This window comes from Eurosta solidaginis, chromosome 1 (genome assembly GCF_040869045.1).
Source record: "Eurosta solidaginis isolate ZX-2024a chromosome 1, ASM4086904v1, whole genome shotgun sequence".
NCBI lineage: Eukaryota > Metazoa > Arthropoda > Insecta > Diptera > Tephritidae > Eurosta > Eurosta solidaginis.
Window position 1 is genome coordinate 262766144 of NC_090319.1, and position 24051 is coordinate 262790194.

The 24051-nt window shown below is 37.2% G+C and overlaps 1 long non-coding RNA gene across 3 annotated transcripts in view; it reads left to right on the forward strand.

Moving 5' to 3' along the window:
• The first annotated feature begins 1600 nt into the window (after positions 1-1600).
• LOC137237232 (uncharacterized) overlaps positions 1601-24051 on the forward strand; it is an 85184-nt gene continuing 62733 nt past the window's right edge. The window contains exons 1-3 of one of the 3 annotated variants that reach the window (XR_010948873.1): positions 1601-2140; positions 13899-14326; positions 14590-14867. This is a non-coding gene — a long non-coding RNA (uncharacterized lncRNA). Of the gene's footprint in view, positions 2141-13898; positions 14868-24051 lie in introns of all 3 variants that reach the window. The other 2 variants (XR_010948872.1, XR_010948874.1) reach the window with 2 other exon arrangements.

Here is a 24051-nt window from a genome sequence, read left to right on the forward strand (position 1 = left end):
CGGTATTATTTTGAAATCATTTTATGACCATCTCAGGATTATTTTGAGGGACTGACTTGGAGTCCTAAGTATTAAGGAATTCTGTATGTATAGTTTTCGAGTAACTTCGTACGGACTTCGGTATAGTTTCGAGATAATTTCGGAGAAATTTTGGGAGGTATGATTTGCGATTGTCATATTAAAATCATTTTTTGGATCATTTTCCTGAGCATTTCGGTAGTATTATGGGACCATATCGCGATGGTGTTCGAAACAATTTGGGCAATATTACTGATTTGTTTCATGAATATTTTCAAAATTATACAGGTACTATTTCGGTTTTATTAAGTAAGATTTTTCCGCATCATTTTGGAATGATTTTGGGATTGCGGTGGAATAATTTCATTGTCATTTCGGTATTGTTTAAAAGGTTAAGTCAGTCTTATTAGAGAATTATGTTGCGGCCTACTTTCATTTCGGGAAAAATTTTGTGAAATTTTCGAAATAACAACGGAACTGTTTTCGAAATCACTTCGAGGGTTAAAATTTAAGGTTGTCTTATGGATTGAGACTACTTCGGAATCATTTTCCGGAGTATTTCGGTGATATTTTGAGACCCTTTCGTTGTAGTGTTCGGAATAAAATCGCGAACATTACATAATAGTTCTGTGATTTTTTCACTATTTCTCGTTTATTTAGGCGCAAACGACGTAGAGCATTTCGGGTTGGTTTTGGAATTTTTTTAGAATCATTTTATGGTAATTTCGGGATTGCAGGGATCAAGTAAGGTATATTAGAGAATAATGTCGGCATCTGTGATACTCTTAGGACAATCTTGGAACCGTTTTAGGATCGTGTTTCACGCAGCATCTCAGTACATTTCGGATATTTTTCCAATTCTTTACCGTTTGACCTTCGGAAGTTTTTTTGCAATAATTTCAAACCTGACCCACAATTATCACGAATTTAAAAACCATTCCGAAATTATTTCGATATAGCCCCGATGTTATTCTGAAAATATCCTAAATGATCGAAAAATTGATTTCGAAATAATCACATATAAAAAACTAAAATACTTTCTGATTAAGGCTAGTTCCTGGCGCCATGAATTCTGGCCCCTCTATCGTCTGGTGTAATTAGAATATACTTAGAACAAAAGAGCAATTCGACTTAAGAATGTTACAGGTCTCGTAGAGGATATATATAATTTGCGACTGTGCTGTAGATGGCCAAGCTTATGTAAATGTGTTTATTCTAAAAAATAAATACTTCTCCATATGAAACAGATTAGATTAAATTAAAAACAAAAATCTATAAAAACCATCAACAGCATTACAATCCAATTCCATTGATATTTATAATTCACACACCAACAATGAGGGCATCCCATGAATAATTAAGCAAATAACAACACTCAATCAAAATCCGGCTACAACGTGTAATATATTAGCATATAAAGGTTATGGTAAAAGGCGAGCTGAAAAGGAAAGAGAGAGGCAGAAAAAAGGGAGAGCATTCACCACAACAAAATCTATGAGTGTAAGCAAAAACTGTATCCTCAAACCAATTCACTTTAATTTAATACCTCCTTGAGTTTACTACTATTTCTACTACTCTTTTAGTAGCAAACAAATTTCACTGTCGCCTATGACAACAATTGCATGCAATGCTTTCACAGTTATTTTTGTACACCAAACAGCAACGTAAAATTAATGCTGGCAAATCAGTTCAACGGGAAACTTAAAGCGCTGCGGTTGTTAGGTGTGAAGCAGTGGCAAAGATTTTAAAGTTTTCGTATATAACAAAGAATTGCGGCGTAAATGCGTGCAGTAAAAGTGCAAATAAATATTTATTTATTTAGTAGAGCTGTACAAGAAAAAAACAAGCAAAATTTCTAAAGAGTTAAACTAATAAACAGTGTTGGAAAAAAATGTTTGGCTATAAATTATTCTAAAATAAATAAAATTTGTTGAAAAATGAGCGATTAGCTGTGTGTTTCAAATGAATGAATAAAAATAGTAATTAAAAAAAAAAAAATTCGCACCCTATAACTTTTGGGATTTTGGCAAGTAATTAAAAAGACGTACTAATGGCGCGAATTGTTTATTAGCATATGCTTGTGGAGCAAATAAATATTTCATTTAACACAATTTTCACACAGGTACAGTGCGCTACAAATTTATAGCGCAAACAGTTTGAGCTATTTTTTTAATTTAACAAATACTTTTTTTAAGAAAATATAACAAAAAGCTTAACAAAGTGTCAAAATATAAAAAGATTACGAAGTTATCTAAATCCATGATTAGGTACTTTAATATAAAATTCTCGAAATTTTGTATCCCTTTGAAATGTGGTATAACATAAACAATTGATTTCTAGTTATTTCCTTGTTACCCATTTTTTACAAAGAAATATGTAAAATGATAATTTCATTTCTCAGTAACTTTTCAGGGGATCAAAAAAACTTAAATTTCTGGTGTCCATTTGCAAAATTTTGCAAATTTCGTATTTTTTAAATATTTTATGGAAAGTAGGTTATTGATGCGTGAAGGAAAAATCATGTTTTTTTAACCCATTACGGCGTGATAAATATTTGCACCGTTTTATAGCACATAGCTGCTTTAAGACATGATTCAAATTTCCTTTGGCGGTAGGGAAATGCATGAAATTTTTGCTGTTATTCCTCATAATGCTTACGGAGATTACCCCTTAAGCCCCTGGTAGGTACAGCTTCATCAATCAGATGTCTGTTGGGAGTATTCTCGCCTCATTATGTAGATGGTGTTCTGGGGACATAAGAAGACAACAAATGCAGATCCTGATCGAATGTCACACCCAAGATTTTAGGGTGTAAGATAGTCGGTAGCGTAATGCCGATGTCAGCAACAAATAGATTATATTGCACTGAGTGGTGGGTGATAAACGCTAGACCGCCTCCATTTTCGCTCTCGCGATCTTTTCTGTGGACGTTGTGTCCAGAGCAGGTCTGCAGTGCAGATCTAGCTGTGTATTTGGTATCTCGGATCGCTGCAATGCGGATGTTATGCCGCTTCATGAAATCAACTATCTCCGTGATCTTTCCAGTTAACGCATTACAGTTTAACTGCAGAATTCTGAAGTGCAGCGGGGGAGACGTTGTCAGTCCGGGGGTAAGTGATAGGTGACTATGGCTGAGTTGAGGAAGGCCAGGACGCAACTGCTGTTGTGGCCCTGGAACTGGACGTCCCTGGGTAAGCATTTAGGTACCCGGTGTAGTTGGGTTTGCGGGCTGGCAGCATGGCGCGATGAAACCCGTCTGAGGTTTGCCGTCTCTGGGACCAGAACATCTAGGAAAGTAGCATCGTCCAAGGCAGGAGCTGCATTTGGCAGATTTCGCAAACATATATATTCTCTACTGGCAAACGGTAAGAGGTGGTAGGGATCTAAGAGTCTGTTTCTCTTACCTACTCGAGTGATAGTGCCGGAAAGAGGGGGAGAAGAAGACGGGGGTGGGGCTGATGCTCGGCATTGCTACCGACTCTACTGCGGAGATTGTAGGTATGAGTCGGAGCAGCCGTATAAGCTGATGGCGCCATGGGGTCCGAGCAGCAGCGGGTACTTGTTTTGGCTTGCTGAGCAGCGGGATAGCTAAAAGGTAGTGGGGGCGCTAAGGCGCAGACTACGGGACACCATTGTGCGTAAACAGCAAGGAGCCACAAGAATTTATAAAAGTTCCGATGACTTCGGGTTTTGGGGTCTAGCCCAGAACATCCTGTCCGATGCAACCATCCCTTTCACATAACACACTGACAAGAATGTGACCATCCTAAAAAGATTCTTTTCCGGCAAATGCAGCAAAACCATTTCTCTGGACCTGGTCAGGTACAGGTCCCGGATTGAGTTCGATGTCCTCCCGGAGCAGGACAATATGGCGCAGTCCCGCCGCAAGGATCTGCTGGGATGATGACAATTTTTTGAAAGGACGCAACAAATTAAATGGGGGTACAGTGAAATGACAGCCCTTGATCGGGAAAAATCCCGAGTCGCTCCAGTTCATAGAATCAGCCGCCTTGGGAAGCGAGATGGTTTAAAACAAGACGGCCGATTTACGTATGGAGGCTTTTAATATATCTAAGTACCTCTTCATGCTTTTTACTCCATATCACATAGGGATTAAGAGTCACATCGCCTAGATGGGAGAGTCTCTGCCTTGCCAGAGAGACGCATTCACAGAGAATGTGAACCGGCGCACAGTGGCGCCTTTTGAGTTGTTTCTTTGCAAAAATCATATCTTTTGAGCCAATGAAGATATTTTAAAAATTTAAAATGCAACTGAAAGGTAATTATTTGTGTGAAAGCTCAGAATGTCACAGATACAGGGTGCTTCAAAAAAATTCGTCAAAGTCGAAATTTTTAGAAAGATGCAAAAACAAAATGTTTTTAGTAAAAAATAAAAAAAAAAAATAAAATGAGATTTGTCTTATAATGACGTACTTAAGCATTAAAAAAGATAAACTAATGATTTTGATAAGATAGCGTGGCGGTGCCCACTTATGATAAAAAGTTGTATCTAAGTAGTCACGTAATCAATAACTACCAAAATCGATAGACGTAGGTGCTTCAAAATTCATCGTAAAATTTTACATGTTTTTTTTTTTTTTAATTTACAAGCCAAATATGTATTTTATTAATAACTAAAAGTTATTGAAAGTGGTTCAATGAAATTTTATTTCAGCTAAAGATTAAACAGCCAACGAATTTTGGAAAAAGGGAGTGGCACTGCCGATTTATGCTAAAAAGTTTGATCTTAGTAACCACTTTACCAATTTGTACCAAACTCGATAGACGTGTTGATTTCTATAAAAATTTAATACTCGTTTAAAGGCGAAATGCCTAAGCTTTAAAATAAATTTGATAAACTTTGGAGAAATGCAATAACGAAAAGTATATATTTATAAATTACTAAATTGATTCTTTTTTTTTTTTTTGAAATAAAAAATTAACTTGTGCATAGATATCTTATTTTTCAGTAAAGTAACAAAATTGATTAGTAAATCTCTTTTTCATTGTTGTGATAAGAAGTGAGAAACTTATTTGGCTTAACATAGTCATCGTCACTGGAAGCATTTCTGAGCTATACGCATCTGTAAGATCTTTTTGTGTTATTACATACCTCATAGATGATATAACTGGATCAGAAGAGGTAGCTAACATGTTGAAAAGGTCTTCGTTTTGTCTAACTCGTGATACTTTGCAGGTGTTCATACATCTATATCTTTTGTAGTTCTTGTTCTTAGATTCTTGAGCTTCTTCAGACAATTCTCCTAATGGTAAGCACTGGTACTCTATTAAATCTTTTCCATATACTAAAATTTTATGTACCGTTGGTGTAAGTTTCTTCTCAGGTTACTTTTTATGCAGCAACTCTGTAGTTTTAGATGCATATTCTCCAAATTTTGGTCCATTAACTGGTTCATGGCAGTTAAAAATATTTAAAATTACTCCCAATCTTTTCGCAATATCTCTATAAACTCCTCTTATGCGAGCAGTCACTTCATCGTTTTCAAAAACTCTTCTTGAGAAGTTACCATCATTTGTATTTCTGTATCCATACTTTGGACAGTCAACTCTAAGGCCAATCTCTTTATAGAATGCATCCTGAATTATTTTTTTTCTCCTTGTTGTGGTAGTGTATAAGCCAGCTTCAAAACAAATTCCATACATCTTATCCCAGCATGCAAAGGAGATATTCCATACTCATAATTTAGTTCGTCAGTTATTGAATAATCAGGATTTTCAAGACTCCTTCTCGTATTTAAATAATATCGGGCGGCACAATATAGTTGATGACGGACGTGGATTTTTCCAATATTCTGAAGCTTCATCTTTAAGTCGTAATGGAAAAATAGAAGCCATAAACATATTACTATCTGTAATTGTTTCATCGTCTACATTTATTCTTTGTTTATATGCGCTTTGTCCTGATGATCCATCACAGTCCCACTTAGTTATCAATGGTAGATCCTTTGGCAGTGATTTCAACTTTTCTTCAGTAAAACTTTGAAGGAGTCGTGTAGACGTATGATCCGTTAGGTTTTGTAGCTCAATTTCAGCTAATAATTCGGTTATTTTGGGACTTAGAGGAACTGCTACTTTCTTGGTTCGAGTAATTTTTTTGTATCCAGGTAAAATATCTGCATTACGTTGCAATAATGACTTACGCAATATAATATATTTTTTCTTCGTTAAACCGATATCTATAAACAGCGCCAAAGCTTCTTCGGGAGTGTATTTCCTGGGTAGCGCATTTGGTGGTGTGGGAAAGCTGTTTTTGATCCTCATCAGTCGCACTGGACTTGTTACCGCAACTGCTTCTGTTATATGAGACTTCACGTTTTCTTCGTCTTTTTTATATTTAATAGCCTCTAGCTTCTGAAATATGAGTCGTGGCCATAGATTTTGTGGTATCAGACAGCTTCCTTTTCCTTGTGTAGGTAGAACACTCTTCTTTGGGTTTTGTTGGTCTCCCTCTAGTTGGATTAGTTGACATGCTAAGCGTTTCTTCGACCAAAAAAGTTTTGTCAGCTAGCCACTTTTCATGCTTACTTAGAAATTTTGAATTGTTACGATAGACGTCCTTCCATTTTCTTTCTATCATAATGTATTGTAAACCAATTTTTTCTTCCAGGCCTTCCTTTTCTTTAATGCTTTTTTCACTCGCTAATTCTCTCATAATAGCCTCAACGAAGTCCCGTCTTGACTTTGTCGATTTAAACACCGAAAATAATTTCGAGTTTTTTAGATACATATTAGAATTGGCTTCGACTATATCTGACTATATATTAATCTGTGAACTATATTTAAAAATACTATTCACTTTATTTAAGTAAACAGAATACTTAGTTCCTTAATCTCCAAAAGACGAATGATAATGTGCATTGTATGATGGATAGCTTTATATACCTACTCAAATTATTAAAATGAATTTCAGGTTACAATTCGTAACTAAAACAAGTAAGGAAGGCTAAGTTCGGGTGTAACCGAACATTACATACTCAGTTGAGAGCTGTGGAGAAAAATTAAGGGAAAATCACCATGTTGTAAAAAGAACCTAGGGTAACCCTGGCATGTGTTTGTATGACATGTGTATCAAATGGAAGGTATTAAAGAGTATTTTAAAGGAAGTGGGCCATAGTTCTATAGATGGACGCCATTTGGGGATATCGCCATAAAGGTGGACCAGGCCTGACTCTAGAATTTGTTTGTACAATATGGGTATCAAATGAAATGTGTTAATGATAATTTTAAAAGGGAGTGTGCCTAAGTTCTATAGATGGAAGCCTTTTCGAAATATCGCCATAAAGGTGGACCAGGGGTGACTCTAGAATTTGTTTGTACGATATGGGTATCAAATGATAGGTGTTAATGAGTATATTAAAAGGGCGTGGGCCTTAGTTCTATAGGTGCACGCCTTTTCAAGATATCGCCATAAAGGTGGACCAGGGGTGACTCTAGAATTTGTGTGTACGATATGGGTATCAAATGAAAGGTATTAAAGAGTATTTTAAAAGGGTGTGGGCCTAAGTTCTATAGATGGAAGCCTTTTCGAAATATCGCCATAAAGGTGGACCAGGGGTGTCTATAAAATTTGTTTGTACCATATGGGTATCAAATGAAAGGTATTAATGAGTATTTTAAAAGCGTGTGGGCCTAAGTTCTATAGATGGACGCCTTTTCGAAATATCGCCATAAAGGTGGACCAGGGGTGACTCTAGAATTTGTGTGTACGATATGGGTATCAAATGATAGGTGTTTATGAGTATTTTAAAAGTGCGTGGGCCTTCAAATGAAAGGTGGTAATGAGTATTTTAAAAGGGAGTGGGCCTTAGTTCTATAGGTGGACGCCTTTTCGAGATAGCGCCATAAAGGTGGGCCAGGGGTGACTCTAGAATTTCTTTGTACGATATGGGTATCAAATGAAAGGTATTAATGAGTATTTTAAAAGGGTGTGGGCCTAAGTTCTATAGATGGAAGCCTTTTCCAAATATCGCCATAAAGGTGGACCAGGGGTGACTATAGAATTTGTTTGTACCATATGGGTATCAAATGAAAGGTATTAATGAGTATTTTAAAAGGGTGTGGGCCTAAGTTCTATAGATGGACGCCTTTTCGAGATAGCGCCATAAAGGTGGACCAGGGGTGACTCTAGAATTTGTTTGTACGATATGGGTATCAAATGAAAGGTATTAAAGAGTATTTTAAAAGGGGCCTGAGTTCTATAGATGGAAGCCTTTTCGAAATATCGCCATAAAGGTGGACCAGGGGTGACTCTAGAATTTGTTTGTACGATATGGGTATCAAATAATAGGTGTTAATGAGTATTTTAAAAGGGCGTGGGCCTTAGTTCTATAGGTGCACGCCTTTTCAAGATATCGCCATAAAGGTGGACCAGGGGTGACTTTAGAATTTGTGTGTACGATATGGGTATCAAATGAAAGGTGGTAATGAGTATTTTAAAAGGGCGTGGGCCTTAGTTCTATAGGTGGACGCCTTTTCAAGACATCGCCATAAAGGTGGACCAGGGGTGACTCTAGAATTTGTGTGTACGATATGGGTATCAAATGAAAGGTATTAAAGAGTATTTTAAAAGGGGCCTGAGTTCTATAGATGGAAGCCTTTTCGAAATATCGCCATAAAGGTGGACCAGGGGTGACTCTAGAATTTGTTTGTACGATATGGGTATCAAATGATAGGTGTTAATGAGTATTTTAAAAGGGCGTGGGCCTTAGTTCTATAGGTGGACGCCTTTTCAAGACATCGCCATAAAGGTGGACCAGGGGTGACTCTAGAATTTGTGTGTACGATATGGGTATCAAATGAAAGGTATTAAAGAGTATTTTAAAAGGGGCCTGAGTTCTATAGATGGAAGCCTTTTCGAAATATCGCCATAAAGGTGGACCAGGGGTGACTCTAGAATTTGTTTGTACGATATGGGTATCAAATGATAGGTGTTAATAAGTATTTTAAAAGGGCGTGGGCATTAGTTCTATAGGTGCACGCCTTTTCAAGATATCGCCATAAAGGTGGACCAGGGGTGACTTTAGAATTTGTGTGTACGATATGGGTATCAAATGAAAGGCATTAAAGAGTATTTTAAAAGGGTGTGGGCCTAAGTTCTATAGATGGAAGCCTTTTCGAAATATCGCCATAAAGGTGGACCAGTGGTGTCTATAGAATTTGTTTGTACCATATGGGTATCAAATGAAAGGTATTAATGAGTATTTTAAAAGGGTGTGGGCCTAAGTTCTATAGATGGACGCCTTTTCGAAATATCGCCATAAAAGTGGACCAGGGGTGACTCTAGAATTTGTGTGTACGATATGGGTATCAAATGATAGGTGTTAATGAGTATTTTAAAAGGGCGTGGGCCTTCAAATGAAAGGCGGTAATGAGTATTTTAAAAGGGAGTGGGCCTTAGTTCTATAGGTGGACGCCTTTTCGAGATAGCGCCATAAAGGTGGACCAGGGGTGTCTATAGAATTTGTTTGTACCATATGGGTATCAAATGAAAGGTATTAATGAGTATTTTAAAAGGGTGTGGGCCTAAGTTCTATAGATGGAAGCCTTTTCCAAATATCGCCATAAAGGTGGACCAGGGGTGACTGTAGAATTTGTTTGTACCATATGGGTATCAAATGAAAGGTATTAATGAGTATTTTAAAAGGGTGTGGGCCTAAGTTCTATAGATGGACGCCTTTTCGAGATAGCGCCATAAAGGTGGACCAGGGGTGACTCTAGAATTTGTTTGTACGATATGGGTATCAAATGAAAGGTGTTAATGAGTATTTTAAAAGGGAGTGGGCCTTAGTTGTATATGTGAAGGCGTTTTCGAGATATCGACCAAAATGTGGACCAGGGTGATGCAAAACATCATCTGTCTAGTTTATTTATATATGTAATACCACGAACGGTATTCCTTCCAAGATTCCAAGGGCTTTTGATTTCGCCCTGCAAAACTTTTTCATTTTCTTCTACTAAATATTGTAGGTGTCATACCTATTTTACCAAGTTTTTTTCTAAAGTTATATTTTGCGTCAATAGACCAATACAATCATCATGTTTCATCCCTTTTTTCGTATTTGGTATATAATTATGGCATTTTTTTCATTTTTCGTAATTTTCGATATCGAAAAAGTGGGCGTGTTCACAGTCGGATTTCGGCCATTTTTACACCAATACAAGGTGAGTTCAGATAAGTACGTGAACTGAGTTTAGTAAAGATATATCGATTTTTGCTCAAGTTATCGTGTTAACGGCCGAGCGGAAGAACAGACGGTCGACTGTGTATAAAAACTGGGCGTGGCTTCAACCGATTTCGCCCTTTTTCACAGAAAACAGTTATCGTCTTAGAATCTAAGCCTCTACCAAATTTCACAAGGATTGGTAAATTTTTGTTCGACTTATGGCATTAAAATTATCCTAGACAAATTAAATTAAAAAGGGCGGAGCCACGCCCATTTTGAAATCTTCTTTTATTTTTGTATTTTGTTGCAACATATCATTACTGGAGTTGAATGTTGACATAATTTACTTATATACTGTAAAGATATTAACTTTTCTCTTAAAATTTGAATTTAAAAAAATTTTTTTTAAAAAGTGGCGTGGTCGTTGTCCGATTTTGCTAATTTTTATTAAGCAGACATATAGTAATAAGAGTAACGTTCCTGCCAAATTTCATCATGATATCTTCAACGACTGCCAAATTACAGCTTGCAAAACTTCTAAATTACCTTCTTTTAAAAGTGGGCCCGTTGTCCAAAATTTTACTAGTTTTCTATTCTGCGTCATAAGTTCAACTCACCTACCAATTTTCATCGCTTAATCCGTATTTGATAATGGATTATCGCACTTTTTCGATTTTTCGAAATTTTCGATATCGAAAAAGTGGGCGTGGTTATTGTCCGTTAATTTTAAATAGCGATCTGAGATGAGTGCCCAGGAACCTACGTACCAAATTTCATCAAGATACCTCGAAATTTACTCAAGTTATCTTGTTAACGGACAGACGGACGGACGGACGGATGGACATGGCTCAATCGAATTTTTTTCGATACTGATGATTTTGATATATGGAAGTCTATATCTATCTCGATTCCTTTATACCTGTACAACCAACCGTTATCCAATCAAAGTTAATATACTCTGTGAGCTCTGCTCAACTGAGTATAAAAATGTATGTTATTAACAAGTTCCAATAACAAAAACGACCCTACGATCGTACTGAATTATATATACCTGCTCAGGCGCGTATTTATGCCCAAGGTTGTTTAACTTTATTTGATGTAAAAAGTGAAGTTGCAGCTGGACCCAGGTAGACTTTGTGAATTTAGGTAACTGAATATTTCACAGGTAACTACTGTTAATTTGACGGAGCACATATTTTAACTTTTTTTTTTTTTTTTTTCATCAAAGTTTTAAAAAGGGCCTAAAAATAGGCATTTCGAAAAACAGGTATATCCGCCAAAAATGTTTTTTTTTTGTTTCAATCCTAAATTAAATTATCTTTAATTGCTATACAAGAAAACGACAACCGGCGGCCTTATTTAGTCACAAAACCTTTTTAAATACAACGAAAAAGAAGAAAATTTTCAAATTGTCCCACTGTTGAAAATTGGTCAAATTTGAGCGGCTCTATCTGGTAAACTGTAATTTTCTGTGAAAAAACAGTTCTATATTCTTGATCCCTGGAAATTTCTCTATTAGAATCATGTATTAGATTTAGCGAACGCTTTTATGATTTTTTTGATTTTTGCCATGTTTTAACGGCAGAAGCGCCACTGTGCGGCGTTTCATCCTCCAGCTCACAGAAACGACAAATTGGCGTATCGGAGTTTTAACTTACTTTAGGTGATATCGTAGACCACTGTGTCCCATATAGTACCCAGTGAGAGTTCGTACTGCTTAGATTAATCATTTTGGCTGATACTTCCGTTGCCGGGAGTATAAACAGTTTGGCCTGCCTTTGCCCTGGGCAGTCAATCCAATGACGTCTGATTTGTTTTGTTTCCCAGTTACTTATAGTTTCCCTGGTGTGTGCTTTTGTGAATCCAATAGGTGGACCGGAAATTACGTCTTAGTGTTTGACAACAGTTGTACTTTTAAGGCGCATGCCTTCGAAATTGTATATGAAAGTGCAATTGGCCGGCTGCTCAAGTGATACGAGTCACATGTTTGGTCGCCTGACTTAAAAAGTACCTTGGAAAATTTTGCAGTCCTGCCAAAACACTGCACTCATAATGCCGTTGGAGCGTACTATAAAATAACATAATGAAACGCTGAAAAGGCAGTTTCAGAAATTGTTGCAAACTAACTTCCAGAAGATAAGATGACATCTTCATATGATATCCGGCACTTACCAACTCAGCCCCTTGTCCATTTCTTCAACTGCAATGTTGAACTTACGCCTCTTCACTTATGTCCCTTTTGTAAAACCCTATCGAAAAAGCAAGTTTTCTTTAACTCGAGTCGATACAGTGCTTACACAATTGCTTACAAGTGCTTACAAAATTTTCTGGGGAGTTCTTACAAAGCAAGACATCGCAACGGGAAAAAGTATTAAGCTGACCCATTGCCTCGGTCAGTGAACAAATTATTACTAATTGACATGTGCCCAATTATCGACAAAGTAGCATATCATATTATAATATCAATGGCAGATTCAGAGTGAAATAAAAGTGTAAATTCGGGACTTTGTGGCCGCTTGAATTGGTCACAAGGTCAATTGATGTTATGGCGGTTGACCTTATGTCACACTTCCGATACATGCTATCCGATCAGTTTTCACAAATGTCTAATCGGATGTCAAATATTGCCGCTTAGCAAACTTCATCAAGGCTTCATCGTTTAGGGACTAGTTAGCGTTCAAAGAGACCAACATGCGGGCGGACGAACATGACTTAATCAACCCAACTAGGCATGCTGAACGAAAATTGGATAAAATTAATATACCATTATCGATACACATTAAGAACCTTATTATCCAGTTCCGGTTTATTTGGGTTCTGACTCTGCAGAAGGAGCAGCGTATCCACTGACTTCATTACGCATGGTATCCATACCTTGGCTTTTCGTATCGTGGGGATCTGCGCTCTACCCACCACCTCAATCCATGCGCTCGCGCCTTGCCCTTGGAGGTTTGGAACAACCTCTTCTAGCCAACGCAAGCCCGCTATGTTTTCGCACGCTATCCTCTTTACACCAACCACCGAATCAGAGGTTAGAAGCGGTGTACATTGTTCTTCCAGAATCATCTTGAGTATTAAGCCATCTCGAACTTTCAGTGACTCCCTCGCCTCATCACTTATACTCGCGGGAACCAAGTCCGTTGGTGGCAAACAACCACCTTTCTGATTTACATCTTTCGAGTTAGGTGCTATTGGGGTCAATCTATCAACCAGCTTTAGATCCACTTGACTTGTCTTTGTCACTGGTCTGCCTAAGGTTAGGTCCTTTCTGTATCTTGAAAGCCGGCTTGTCGCCTTCAACCCAACGCTGCCCAACTCTTTGTATTATACCGTTCCGTTGAAACATAAATATAGGGTAAAAACCCTTCCCCACAGCAGCGCTCCTTACTGTGGTAAGGCCATTGTCACTTTTCGGTTGCCCCGCGTCCGTTAAAATACAAACGAATATATCCTCTTCCTGAAAATGTTACGTATACGCACCGGTGCTCGTGTTTTCAGATGGTACGGAAATGTTTGCATGTGATTGGTCGGTTTAATAAAAAAACGTGCTTAAAAATAAGATAGAAGGATTCAGGTATTGAAGACTGATAAAGTACAAGTCATAAGAACAAAATATTTATTACCATAAATTCATAAATTTTTAGTATTCAAATAGTAGGTACTTAAATTCTTTCCATATTACTTTTTTAATTGAAGCACATGTCATGAGGACGAGCTTTTTTGATGAGTGCCGATCACTATAAATAAAAACCTTGTAAAGCTACATCAATTTTGGAGCTTCAGCTTCTAAGACAAATATTATCAAAGCAGATAAATCTAGAAATTTACAGCTAGCAATAAATTTATATATCCCATAAACTCAGAGGTTACTTGATAAAATATTTAAAGTTAGCACACGCTTGCGTTATAATTAAAGAAAATAAAAGCATATTTGTAATTCCTCAATAAAAATAGAAGGGCGAATGTCGACGAACGATTGTCAAGGTTAAATGGTGTGAAGTGCTGTTTGCTGTTGCTCAAAGCTTCTTTCTAATGGCTTAAAATGAGTGAGTGTCTTGCCGTGTCAGTTTGCGTGTATAACTGCAATTGGGCACTGTTGTCTGCATTTCCATAGTCATCATTTGGTGGGTAAAAGTACAAAAATAAAAAGCTAAAAAGCAAACCAAATTTATTTCAACACTTAGTCTGAGCCGAGCTAATTTCTTTGCATGCAAAATAACTTTCATTTTGTTTAACGCGAATTTACAATTAATCCTCAATAACGAAAAAAGGCAACTAACAAATCATTTTGGCAAAAGCTATTTGTGCGTGTGTTATCTTATATGTGTATGCGTATTAATGTGTGCACAAAGTGTTTCATCTTGATTAATGTAATTACAAACATCAGACAATCATCAGCAATTGGCTAACGTAATAAACTGAATAAAATCTGTTGTAAAGGCTATAAATGAAGAAGTAAACAAGAACACACAAACAGAAGTATTTACTAGCCAAGGTGGTGCTAGCGTCAACACATCTTGATAACATTTTTATCGCTATCGAAATAGAGCGTTATAAAAGTCAGTGCTTAAGGCGAACAGGCAGTGAGGCGAAACTGTAATTTACGCACGTATGCTTTGAAGTCAACACAAGGAAAAAGCAACACAAGGACAACAACATCAAAAAGTGAGTTTACTTGCAATAAATTTTCGTCTCATTTTTATTACCCTCACCTCACGGTAAACCAAAAACCAATTGGTTGGCTGCGATATGGTTACGACCTTAGCGGCACCAATAATCGATTGCATTGATTCTCATAAGGTTGGTCGAATCAGCTGTTATAAGGTTACCGATACGGTTACCGATAAAGCACCACTGTCTGCAGCTTTAGTATCTAAATCCATTTAGATATTTGATTTTCATAGCACCGTAGCACAGAGGTTCGCGTCTCCGCTATTAAGGACAGCTCGTTGTGTAGCTAATTATTTAACCACTGCTGCGAGTCTTCAATAATTGCCGCTAGATGGCTCTAACTCTCCTTAGCGGACCTAGCCTAGAGAGTAACAAACAGGCATACATAAAAGTGAAGGTAGTATACTAGGGCTGCCAGGTCCCCCTGGGGAAAACCTGGACACTTTAAAAATTCAAGAAATATACACCAACCCCCCTCCCCGCCCCCCCCCGTCCCCCAATTTTAGCATTATTTTTTTATTTACGCAACACAAAAATAAAACCATAAACAAATAATATAGCTTCCAGCAGACCTGTAAAGTACTGAGTACATACTTGTACTAGTACCAAATAAATACAAGTACTCAAGTACTTCAAATCTAAGTACAAAGTATTAGTACTACGGTACTTGTACTTCGAATCCGAAAGTACAAGTAGATACACTTACGAAATACTTGCAAGTACACGAAAGTACTTTTTCTGATAAAATATGTCAGTTTGATTCATATATTGAAAATCAAAATATGAGTAAGTGGAAGCAACAAGGAGTAAAACAATATATCAAATAAGTACAAACTCTACAACATCTAACAATATTAAAGCAGTTTTGTGTTTTCCTTCATTAGTACTAGCTTTTCAAACGAAAATTCCGCGACTGATTGCCTTCTAGGACTATAAACAATGCCTGCTAAAGAAAAAAATGCTCTACTGGGTCGGTACCTCGATACTTATACTTGTACTCATTTTTCGAAGTACTGAGGTACTGATACTTGTGCTTGTACTGGTACTTTTTCTTTACAGGTCTGCCTTCCAGTTACTCTAAAACAGCTAATCACAACTACAATTCAATTTCTTTTAAAGTGGTTCATATAAATAAGTAGGTACATATGTAACTATGTATGTATGTTTAAATACTAGGTTTCGTGAATAGAACATGTTTACATAAGTAAAAAAGGATAAAATTAAACAGCTCATCGGAGGAGATCAGCTGCCTTTTTGTTGTATTTGGTTTTACAAAAATCTCCCTATGGTCCGCACCAGCTGAAACTGCCACTTTCCTTGGACTCCCGTTAGAGGACTTTGATGACAATTTGTGAATAGTCGTGCCCATTGAATGGGGCGAAGCACTGTTAACACAACAACAACATTCTCTATTCCTTTCAATTCTACTAAATCTTGCATATTTCTTCTTCTTCGCCCTGCATTTTTTTTCTTTTTTATCAAATATTGTGTACCTGCTTCAAATAATAGGGGAGATAAAGTACTCCCACTCCCAGTACCCCACTCTCACTCCCACATCGACTCTTTCTACCTCTCCAACCTCAGTGTACTCATATATATATGGAATCTCGACATAAAAATATTCAATAAATTGTGGAGATAGAGCACTGCCACTCTCAACCCCATTCCTACTCAGACTTCCACTCTCACTCCAACTCCCACTTCACTCTCATTTCTCTGACTTTTATTCTCATTTCCGCAGAAAGTTTCTTATCGACAGCCATATTTGGCCCAAAATATCGGCCTACACTGATTTGAGAGTTGGTGATAAACGAAAACCGTATCTCCTTTGTCGGTGCTATTTTACGTAAGTTAAGGCGAAGCAGGGATGACCTGCGTGAGTTCCTACGCAACGAGTAAAGTCACTCAGCTTTTTTAGAGCCTATTTATGACTGAAAAACAGTTTATGTATACTGCAAAAGTTGTCCGCCATTACTTGTCATATTTATGGTAGGGGAAAGCTAGCAAACGAAAAATGACCCTGCAGATGGCACAATGACGAAATCTGTTTATCTCTAAACTTAATTTAATAAACTAAAATGGAAAATCTGTCAAACAAGCATCTACTAAGTTACGTTTTCTGGTTTATTAAGTCGATAATAATGGGAAGTTCTTGGTGTGGTGGTTCAAAGCCCTGTAAAATAAAACCTAAATATTTAGAAACAAAATTTTTTTAATAGAAAACGTTTCTTTTAAGCGGAGTTGCCCTTCGGTAGTAAATTTGCTAACAAATAATTATCTGCTTTCAGCTGCGGTTAAGAGTCACAATAAAAAACTTTTGGTCCGGTTGCTGTAAGTTTCAGCATGAATTTTAAGGAAACACAACCCAAATTGGACGAAATCGCGGCCTTAATTTCGTCGGAGATATGTGTATCAGGTTTTTTTTTTTTTCAGAGCTAACCTGTAGTGAAACACAAAACAAGTCAAAAACGATAAACAAATAGGAGTGCTTTCCTCCGTACTGATCCTGTTTCGCAATAACTGATTCCAATTGGAAGCACCAATGGAGATCAAGCCTACCGCCACCTGCCTCTCCCAACTCAGTGGAGTACTCAACCTTTTCGTGTTTCCAAACTGCGGTGTCAACTAAAAGACTTCCTTGATCGAAGAGTCCTCGTCCATTTGCGTAACAAGACCTAACCAGGGCAGCCTTTGGGCTTTTATTCGCTGCGCTATCTCCGTATCTGCGGAGATCTCAAACATCTCTTCATTAAACCTCATTCAATGCTCGGCGATGCTGTCACGGCGAGGACCATAAATGTTTCGGAGATGTATTCTTTCGAACATTCCAAGAGCCATCTTATTTTCTATTGACAAGAGCGCTCTTTACTCCCAATTTCCTACTTATTCCAAAGTAGCACATGTTGGAAAGAGTTATTCTACATTTGATTTCTAAGCTGACATTGTTTTCGCAGTCAAAGTTGGCTCCCGAATAAACGAAGTTCATCACAGTATCGATCTTATATCCGGCAATAGTGACATGGCTGTCTAGGCGCGAATGCGATAAATAGCATAGATTCTTATATGAAAAAAGGAATTTTACTTAGTAGTGGGCTTCGGATTCATACGTTAGTTGGATTGACCTTAGTGTATTTTCAGCTGAATTCCTTATAAAGCAATTTTATGACATGGTGTTTTAGAATTAGGGGTGTTTCAGCTCCGATAAAGAAAACAAAACGCGGTGTTTTTATGAAGTAATTGCTCCATATATTTGGTGTTTTTGTAGTGATACAGACGGGGTGTGTTATCGAGTGGGAGTGTTATCGATGTTGATTGTCCTTTGCCGGGTATAGATCCGTTATGTTCCGGTAACAAGCACCAGACCATTCGGCCCTCCACGCTCTAGTTCCATGAGCATCTTGGGATCGCCAGAGCCTCGGATGCTTAAGAAATAGAATTAGTGATCGGTAGGTAAGGTTGAAAATTGGGTTGGAGAAGCTACATATATATTGCGGTGGCAACCCTATGAAGGCTGTGCTACAGAACCCCCTGAATCGTTTAGTCTTCTCTTGCGACAGGTATACCTGCCGCGGGTATATTCAAAGCCCTCTAATCCCCTGGGGAGTGATTGCTCCATAGTTGTTCTCGCTATAGGATTCTATGTTTAAGAACAAAATATTTAGATATTAAACACTTTATTCGGATTAACTTGTGCCACATCTATTGACACTTTATCCGTGTTGTGGTTTTGAATTTAAATATCGTAACATATATATGTACACAAATCATTTGTAGTCAAATGTTTAACTTCGCGTCTTAAAACTTTATGATTATACTCAGTTGAGCAGAGCTCACAGAGTATATTAAGTTTGATTGGATAACGGTTGGTTGTACATATATAAAGGAATCGAGATAGATATAGACTTCCATATATTAAAATAATCAGGATCGAAAAAAAATTTGATTGAGCCATGTCCGTCCGTCCGTCCGTCCGTTAACACGATAACTTGAGTAAATTTTGAGGTATCTTGATGAAATTTGGTATGTAGGTTCCTGAGCACTCATCTCAGATCGCCAATTAAAATGAACGATATCGGACTATAACCACGCCCACTTTTTCGATATCGAAAATTTCGAAAAACCGAAAAAGTGCTATAATTCATTACAGAAGACAGCTAAAGCGACGAAACTTGGTAGATTAGTTGAACTTATGCCGCAGAATAGAAAACTAGTAAAACTTTGGACAACGGGCGTGGCACCGCCCACTTTTAAAAGAAGGTAATTTAAAAATTTTGCAAGCTGTAATTTGGCAGTCGTTGAAGATATCATGATCAAATTTGGCAGGAACGTTACTCCTATTACTATATGTACGCTTAATAAAAATTAGCAAAATCGGATAAGGACCACGCCCACTTTTAAAAAAAAAAATTTTTTTAAGTAAAATTTTAACAAAAAATTTAAAATCTTTACATTATATAAGTAAATTATGTCAACATTCAACTCCAGTAATGATATGGTGCAACAAAATACAAAAATAAAAGAAAATTTCAAAATGGGCGTGGCTCCGCCCCTTTTCATTTGATTTGTCTAGGATACTTTTAACGCCATAAGTCGAACAAAAATTAACCAATCCTTTTGAAATTTGGTAGGGGCATAGATTTTATGACTCTAACTGTTTTCTGTGAAAATGGGCGAAATCGGTTGATGCCACGCCCAGTTTTTACACACAGTCGTCCGTCTGTCCTTCGCATGGCCGTTAACACGATAACTTGAGCAAAAATCGACATATCTTTAATGAACTTAGTTCACGTGCTTACTTGAACTCACTATATCTTGGTATGAAAAATTAACGAAATCCGACTATGACCACGCCCACTCTTTCGATATCGAAAAGTACGAAAAATTAAAAAAATGCCATAATTCTATACCAAATACGAAAAAAGGGATGACACATGGTAAGGTAATTGGATTGTTTTATTGACGCGAAATATAACTTTAGAAAAAACTTTATAAAATGGTTGTGACACCTACCATATTAAGTAGAAGAAAATGAAAAAGTTCTGCAGGGCGAAATAAAAAGTCCTTAAAATCTTGGCAGGTATTACATATATAAATAAATTAGCGGTATCCAACAGATGATGTTCTGGGTCACCCTGGTCTACATTTTGGTCGATATCTGCAAAACGCCTTCACATATACAACTACTACCACTCCCGTTTAAAACTCTCATTAATACCTTTAATTTGATACCCATATCGTACAAACTCATTCTAGAGTCACCCCTGGTCCACCTTTATGGCGATATTTCGAAACGGCATCCACCTATAGAACTAAGGCCCACTCGCTTTTAAAATACTCATTAACACCATTCGTTTGATGCCCATATTGTACAAACAAATTCTAGGGTCACCCCTGGTTCACCTTTGTGGCGATATCTCGAAACGGCGTTCACCTATGGAACTAAGGATTACTCCCTTTTAAAATATTCATTAACACCTTTCATTTGATACCCATATCGTACAAACGCATTCTAGAGTCAACCCTGATCCACCTTTATGGCTATATCCCTAAATGGCGTCTACCTATAGTACTATGGCCTACTCCCTCATAAAATACTCTTTAATGCCTTTCGTTTGATACACATGTCATACAAACACATTCCAGGGTTTCCCTCGGTTCATTTTCCTACATGGTTATTTTCCCTTATGTTGTCACTATAGCTCTCAACTGAGTATGTAATGTTCGGTTACACCCGAACTTAACCTTCCTTACTTGTTTTATAATAATTTTATAATACTAACGGAAAGGAGGTACTATACTTGACATGTTAATCTGAGTGCCTTACCCTTCACTAAGTACGACTGAGTACTTAATAATAGCACAACAGAATTTCAATGAAAGCAAAAAAAATTAATTTAAACAAGTAAAGGTATAAATTTGTTACGCACGTATACAAGAAATATAAGCAAAACAGAAATATGAAAAATAAAAATGTGGAAAAAATTGCATTCACTAAGTTATGAAAGTAATATGAATTGTATTGAAGTGCTTCCTGAGTGCCATACAAAAGGCAGACAACTTTATAAATACGGATGTATGTTTATACGAGCAAAGATGCTGCTAATAGACAGACAAAGAGAACTTGCAAAATGCAAGATGTGTCCATCCGGTCAATTCGAAAGCTTTCGCACAGCGTGTCTGCCATAACTCATGAAAGTATGTAGATTTGTATGTATGTGTTTCGAAAATATGAGCAAATAAACAGAACTGAGGCATCAATGCGCTGCATGGTATTAATATTAAATGCTAGTAAATGTGTAACGCAGCAAAATGCTACATCACAATAACCTACTCATAGCCCTAACATTGAATATATACATACCCTACGTTCGCCTTGCACAGCGAACAACCACCCGCACATGGTATGTCAAGTACCAACAGTGAACAACCAAACATACTCAGCACGCGTGGTACTGACTATCTGACATGCATTTTTCATTCGCTATTATAACGAGGAGTTATTGATGAGCTCAATTCTTAACAACTTTATACGCTGCCAAGTATGTAATGGCAAACGCCATCACTTACTGCATACTTCACCTAGGTCAAATCGCGCCCTTCCTGCCCGCCGCAGTCAATCGTTAGCTATAGGAGCTAACCCGCTTGAACCAAACCGAGGAAGATTTCTCTGGGGGTAAGATACTATTTGAGGATCATCACCACCATTCCCTAAGAATAGCGACCCGTACCGTCATTTTCGAGACCCGCTTCCGTCGCTCCTGCGCTATTATCCGTGGCATCTCTCTCCCTCTCTTTCTCTCTGGCATAAAAGGCTGTCGGCATCGAAATTCAAAGCCGCATCGTGTGTGTGTGCGTGTTCGGAACAAAAACAACAACTAAATGTGTTATTAATTGGTAGAGGTTAGTGGGACCTTCGCCTGACCCTACAGCGCCTGAGCTTACCTCAGCCTTCGACAAAACCCACCTCACAAATGTACATATATATAAAATAATGCATGCGTACATACGAACATATTTATTTACCAACATATTTAACAAATATTAGATAACACTTAAAAGCTATGTAAACTAAGCAACCTTATTTATTTGGCAAAGCATATGCGGCCGCATTGCTTTAAAAAAATCCACCTCCCACCTACTTTCCCGAGATTTGCTAGTATCCACAATTATTTATTGTTTTTTAATAGAGCTACCACTAAATAAATAAACTTTGCGGATTTCGCAAGTTCACCATTTATTTGTTTATCTAAGTTCAGCTGCGAGCACAAAAATGGCAGTGCCAATTTTTAGCAAATTTTATCAATCATATTATTAAATTTTTTATGTTAAAAGAGCGAAAAATGGGCGAGTGCGTGAGAAATTTTACTTCTTTGGCATTCAAAAATAGTTTTTAAATGCATGCAAATTATTAATTACAATAAGATAATAAAAGAACTGGAAAAAGATAGTCTACAAAGTCAAAAAAATTCAATTTAAATTTAAAAATTTTAATATTAATTTGTTTACATTAAATTCAGCATACATACATTTCCGACTTAATCGAATTTTTATTTTTTAAATTATGTCCACTGCCATAGCATCTTCCAGACAGAACTGGACCTTCAGTTATTAGTGGCTTATGATAAAAAGGGCTTCCTATGAACCGATTTTCAAACAAATCGAATAGTGAAAAACAATTTGATCAAATAGATGGGTTCCTGATCCACTTTCCGGAAAGAAACTTCAGAGGATCACGAACACTTTAAACGCGTTTTTATCGAAAAATTGTTTTCGCACAATAGGGCCATTTCATGATTCCAGCTCGCATATATATTTTGTTATTAGCTTTTTTTCGAATACATATAGATATCCATAAGGCACACATCTCATTCAAAGCAATTTTGCTCGAACAATTCACAGCGAAATTACAAACGAACTGTATTTTCAACCTGTGACGTTTGTGTCACATTTTTTATAAATTTCACTCTCATCATGTTTTCATAACACGAATCCCACTCCCGGGAGAAAAGGCTTTGAAAAGATTTACAAGGTATAATCAAAACTGCTGTCGCCTTGTCGGTCGTTTTCGAAAAATTTCGAAAGTTCGAGAAGTCTGCAAGAAAATTTTGAAATTTTTATTTAGCTATTTCAGAACTTTGTAACGTAGCAAATACTACGCCACAATATCTATTCTCATTTAATGCCCATCCTAATATTATATTGTAACGAATTTACTTGCAAATCCTCTTATTTGCAATCCTCTGCTAAGTTCGAATCACTAAACTGTTGAATAAATAACTCCAATATTGAATAATGGAAAAATGACCTTTATTAAAGTACTTCACAATAACACTTATACTTTGCTACTCGCTGGCTTAATAACCAAACTGATTGATAACTCAAATTAAACTCTACTATTGGCCGCCAGATCGCGTGCTTAATCAATAACTCATTGATTGCTCAACTCAAACTGAATTACTTCTTACTCGCTTTCCCCGCTTTTATAGTTTACGCTGCATACTTCTAGGCTCTTCGATTTCCAGAACTTACTAGTTGTTTCGGCTACAAAATCGCCAGCCACAACTACGTGCACAAATTATTGCTCTCTCTTGTGACAACTCAGATAAGATATATGCATGTGTTTGTACATTGCCGCTCCGCTGCTCGTATACGTACATATGTGTAGACGCAATTATTTATTCGTTTATGTAGATACATAATGATTGAATTATTGATGTGAATGTTTGTAGTTTACAGTCTCTCGCGCATACATAGGCGTATAAGTAAATGCATCTGTGTGTGACATCTCTTTCGGCTGCCTTATATATGTGTATACATGATTTGATTATTGACGTAAATACTGCTTGGCATGGCCTTAGCATCGCCTTAGTGATGGTATAGCTTAGTGATGCTAATATCCGTGACAATATGTACCTACTGCATATTACTGGCCTACCGCGCAAACACAATGCATTCTGATAACCATCCACACATACCGACATACATATACATACATACCGGCCCAACAATCATCGCGCAAGCCCAAGGCAAGCCAGCGATGGTAAACACACAATGGTTGAGAATTTTCACTCGTGTCGCGCTATGCGCGGCAATGCGAGTATCTGGGAATTATGTTCATAGCCAAATATGAATAAGATGATTTGTCATGGTCAGGGGGGAGCGTTTCAAGATCGGTTCC